This window comes from Dioscorea cayenensis, chromosome 20, assembly GCF_009730915.1.
Source record: "Dioscorea cayenensis subsp. rotundata cultivar TDr96_F1 chromosome 20, TDr96_F1_v2_PseudoChromosome.rev07_lg8_w22 25.fasta, whole genome shotgun sequence".
In the NCBI taxonomy this organism is placed as follows: Eukaryota; Viridiplantae; Streptophyta; class Magnoliopsida; order Dioscoreales; family Dioscoreaceae; genus Dioscorea; species Dioscorea cayenensis.
In genome coordinates, this window is record NC_052490.1 from 26,903,996 (window position 1) to 26,908,609 (window position 4,614).

Consider the following 4,614-nt stretch of genomic DNA (forward strand, 5'->3'; position numbering starts at 1 on the left):
GTTTAAAGTTTTTATGATAGTGTTTAACTTTTTTATGATAGTGTTTAAATGTTTATATATTATCATTTAATTTATCTACTTAACGTTTAATTATTTATAATATCATTTGAAAATTGATAATATCATTTAAATATTTAGAATATGGTCTAATTATATCTGTTATCGTTTAATCTCAGCACTGTCTTGTGGAAGAATGAGCCGTCACCACCATCACGGGACAAATTATACACTCGCTTGAGGGAAGTAGATGGTCACGAGATGATGTGATGGGACGCTTTTGTATGCATAATACAAAAAGTCACGAGCAAAGTGCCATATCCCTACAAGAAGCGCCTCCATCACAAGACCAGCGTGGCTGCTTTATGTCAAAGCGAGACGACGCACATGAAAAAAACTATGGCTATGATCGGAGATGCTGTGCTGCAACTTGCATAAAGTTTAAATTGTCATCCTCTCGATAATCATGAATGGCCACTTCCATGTCGTCGTCCTTGACAATAACAAAAAAGAATACAGCCATTATTCTTCATGCGCGGGGTACGAAAAAGACGCGTTGGACATGGTAAGTTCTTTAATTATGTCCGATTGATAGTGTTTGTTATTTAATCGGTATTTTAATCTCAACTTGCATATCTCGACAGTGAATCTATTCGACACTACTGTCGATATGGAGTTCGACGTAGTCGGCGATCGCAAAAGTACCCACTGCGATTTATGACATGGAAACCCCACGGCAAAAAAACAAAGGAAGCGTCGATTCATGCCTGCCCTATGTCATCGCGGTTTATCGAGCAATTACTTTGGGGTGAGAAGCTACGGTCACTGCATGCATCGACATTCTTACCGAGATTAAAGTATGTTATCCGCATACTTAAGGAGGGGGAGGCAGCCGACGTCCATGAGAAAGGGGGGTCGTCCGAAGCGGGTTAAATTTTGTTTTCGCATAACATGACTTGTATATGTTAATGTCAATTTTGTTTTCGAATGTAAACCAGGACAAATTCAATTCATTGTTTTTCTATTTTTCAAGAACATGACTTGCATATGTCAATGTAAATTTTGTTTGTTTTCAATTGTAAAAGCGATGTTAAATTCCATTCGGTTTCATTTTCATTGTTTAATTTACAAAGTGCCATTGTTTACATTTCAGCTTTAATTGTTTAACTTTACCATCTATCGTTTAAATATCAGTTTCAAAATATTTAAAATTATAGTTTCTTTGTTTAACATAACACTGTCTCTGTTTAAATAATCGATAACACTCAGTAAAGAATAAGAGTTTAAATATGAAAAAGTTCCACATCAATTCGATTGTTTCTCTTTAGAAAGTCAGTTTATTTACAATGCCTAGTCGGCGCAGGCTTTTCATTACAAGATCTACGATCGTGACTTGATCCATGGCAGCAGGGTCGCTATGTAACTCGCGGACATCAAACGCTATCGACTCGATCCTCTTTCGCTCAGGGACACCCAGTCGCCTTTCTCGTCACAGGCGGTCGCAAACGAAGCTCACGATTTCGATCCGAAGGCCCTGTCATCATCGGGTATGGGAATATAGCTACTTATACGCCCGCTTGTAATTGTCGACGGTGAAGTAGCCGCTAATAAATCATGAACGCTGGTGTCTGCCTCGCATTATTGCGAAGCAAGCGTGTTTAGCAAGGGATACCATAAACTTGCCATCTTCGATATGAACAAGTTCGATGGCAAGATCTACGCGAGTTGTCGCGACTGGTCGATCACTCAGTAACGATCATCAACACAACGACCAACACGAAGATTTCGGCTATCCTCAACAATTATCTCTACCTTCGAATGTATGTCTCGGGCATAAGTAGGGTCTCCCATTTGTTCGCTTGCTCACGCCGGTTACATAACATGCGCATCAACTTGAACCTGGCAAATAAGGTTAAACAAAGACAACGATGGTTAAATAATTTGTAAACATGTTTAAACATTATTGTAAATAGTTAAAACGATAAAGGATTAATATTTAAAGTCAGACAATTATAATTAAACAAAGATGGCAAAATGTTTAAAGGGTAACACTAAATGTTAAGTGTAAATCAAACATTCGCAGACCTTATGGAGTCGACCATTTTCACATCGGTAAATGACGAGCTTCTTTGATCCAAGCATTGAACGACTCCGCAACATTTGAATACATCTCACCCCAATGATCACCTCTCGAGCAGATAATTCGACCAATGTGCCATATCCGATTTAGTAATCAACCGCTGATGAGTTTCGGGTGATGTGGCTCGCAGCTCATTCACTGTATCGATCAAAATTCTTTAGCGTGGATGCCCACGCAATGCGGAAGACTATAGACCCAAAGCACTCCTCCCTCAATGCCTTTCCCAAGTCTCGACATTGGCTTTTATAAAATTGGCCTCCAAACGTCGAAAGACGGATGCATGTGAGTAAGAAGGGAAGACTCTACGCAATTGCGTTCACAAGGCCCTTTGGACTCGTCCCGACACGAAGGTAATTATCTCATGATAATCTCCTTCCTCGTATAAAAGCATCGCCTAACTTAGATATGAACTAAGTCCAATTGGCATCGGTCTCGTTGTCGACTATACCCAAGGCGACGTGGAAAAACCATTGCTTTCATCTTTCCCTTTGTGGCACCCAAAGAGTGTACCCGATATTTTCCAAGGAGGTGGGTACCATCGAGAAAAGCAACAACGGCTCGCAAGCCCTCTTGAATCCCACAATACACGATCTGAAAAAGAAAAGAATGCACGCTTTAAAATGATCACCGCCTCTTTCCACGATCGCAACGCCGCCGGATTTGTCTCAGCTCACTTTTATCCACATACCAAAGCAAACAGTCGTAGCTGGAGATGTCACTGTCGCCGAGGACCACCCGGCATGCTCTTTTTCCCAACCAAAGCTCGCTTGTATGGTATGTGGACACCATGTTCCCGCAACATGTCCTTCTCGAATGTCAATGGCCTCGACAAGGGCCGGTCCTCGAGCTTTCTGAATCACTCATGGCGCTTATCCCATTTTTGGGACGCTCGGATGTGACGCTAAACCTATGCCACCACCGCAAGTGTGTGACGGGTTGATTATCTTGATTTCTGAAAAGTATTTTTTTATTATACCTCTTTTGATGCATGAAGGCGCCAACGACAACCATCGCCAGCCAAGATTCCACATCACCCGATGTTTTTTTCGTTCTCTTATGAATTTGAAGTCAAAATTCGCTTGATTACATGATTTTGAAGTACGTCCCCTGAAATGTTCAACATCACAAAACGTTGTCCAATATCCAACGACAAAGACTTTCGTAATGATCCGACGAGGAAGAAAGACATCCCACACCGTCGTGGTCACCATGGGGTTGAATCGGGAGCACTCGGCAGTAATCAATTCCTGCCAACACTTCAGTCAAATGAAAAGATCAATATGTTAAGCGGAGAATATAATGTTTAAGTGATAATGCCAATATTTAAACGTTAAATTAAATACTTAAGCAAGCTACCAATTAACGTAAACTGAATAGTACAAGATGTTAAACCAGTGACTCGATATATTTAAACAATAATGAACCCATACAACTCGATCAAATAAAAAGAGAAGGAACTTACTAACTAGTAAAACTCGCTTTCATTAGGGATTCGGCAATGGCACATTGTCCTGCCTCTCGACAACAAGATCAACTACTGACACGATTTGAAGATGGAGTGCACGTGACACATCCGGCCGGAAGTCAACATCGCTTTTCATTGACAAACCGCTTTTATATCCATCCGGGTGTGATAAACTTCACCTCGACAAGGGTAAACTTTGAGACCCCATCGCTCACATATCTCCACTAACACCAACTCCCAAGAAGTCCGAGTCGCGAACATTAGCACTCTTCCCTCCCCGTTGAATCTAGCAATACCACAAAAACTCTCCATAATATATCTGGGCCGAAAACCAAATCAGTGATAAAAACCAAAATGAAATGAAGAAGAAGAAGAAGAAGAAGAAGAAGAAGAAGAAGAAGGTGTAAAGAACAAATAGCAATCGGGAAAGGCAAACAAAAAGTGCACAGCTATGTAGCTAGAGGTTAGACTAGACGTGATGTGATTAGGGCGGTATTTTTCCCTCCATCCCAAAGTGCAAAAAGGAAATATATGTCATCGTCATGAGGAAGACATATTGTCATCGCTCAAATGAAAGTTCTCACCTCAACATGAGTCTCTGCTTAAACGCTCAAGCTTTTTATGTTTAAACAGATACATATAGTGTTTAAAATAATCGATAACTGCTTTAACTAAAGTCTATATCATGTAAATAATATGTAAACCGCTTTTAAATATAGTGATTTAACCGCTTTTAAAAGTATATGTTATTGTTTAAATTGAATGCTTTCACCGACATTTCATTGAAGATGGCTACCTCCCTGGGTCATCTGTTTAAACATCTTTATGTATTTGCTTAAAACACTGCTGTCATTGTTTAAAGAGTAAATCGATTATTGTTTAACTTTTTTGTATTGTTTACAATGCCGTTTCTTTGTTTCTCAAATTGTTTTTTACTATGTCTCTGCTGTTTAAATTTCACAAGTTATCACAAGGTGACACTCAAATAGGTTTGTTTGTTTAAAATATTTAA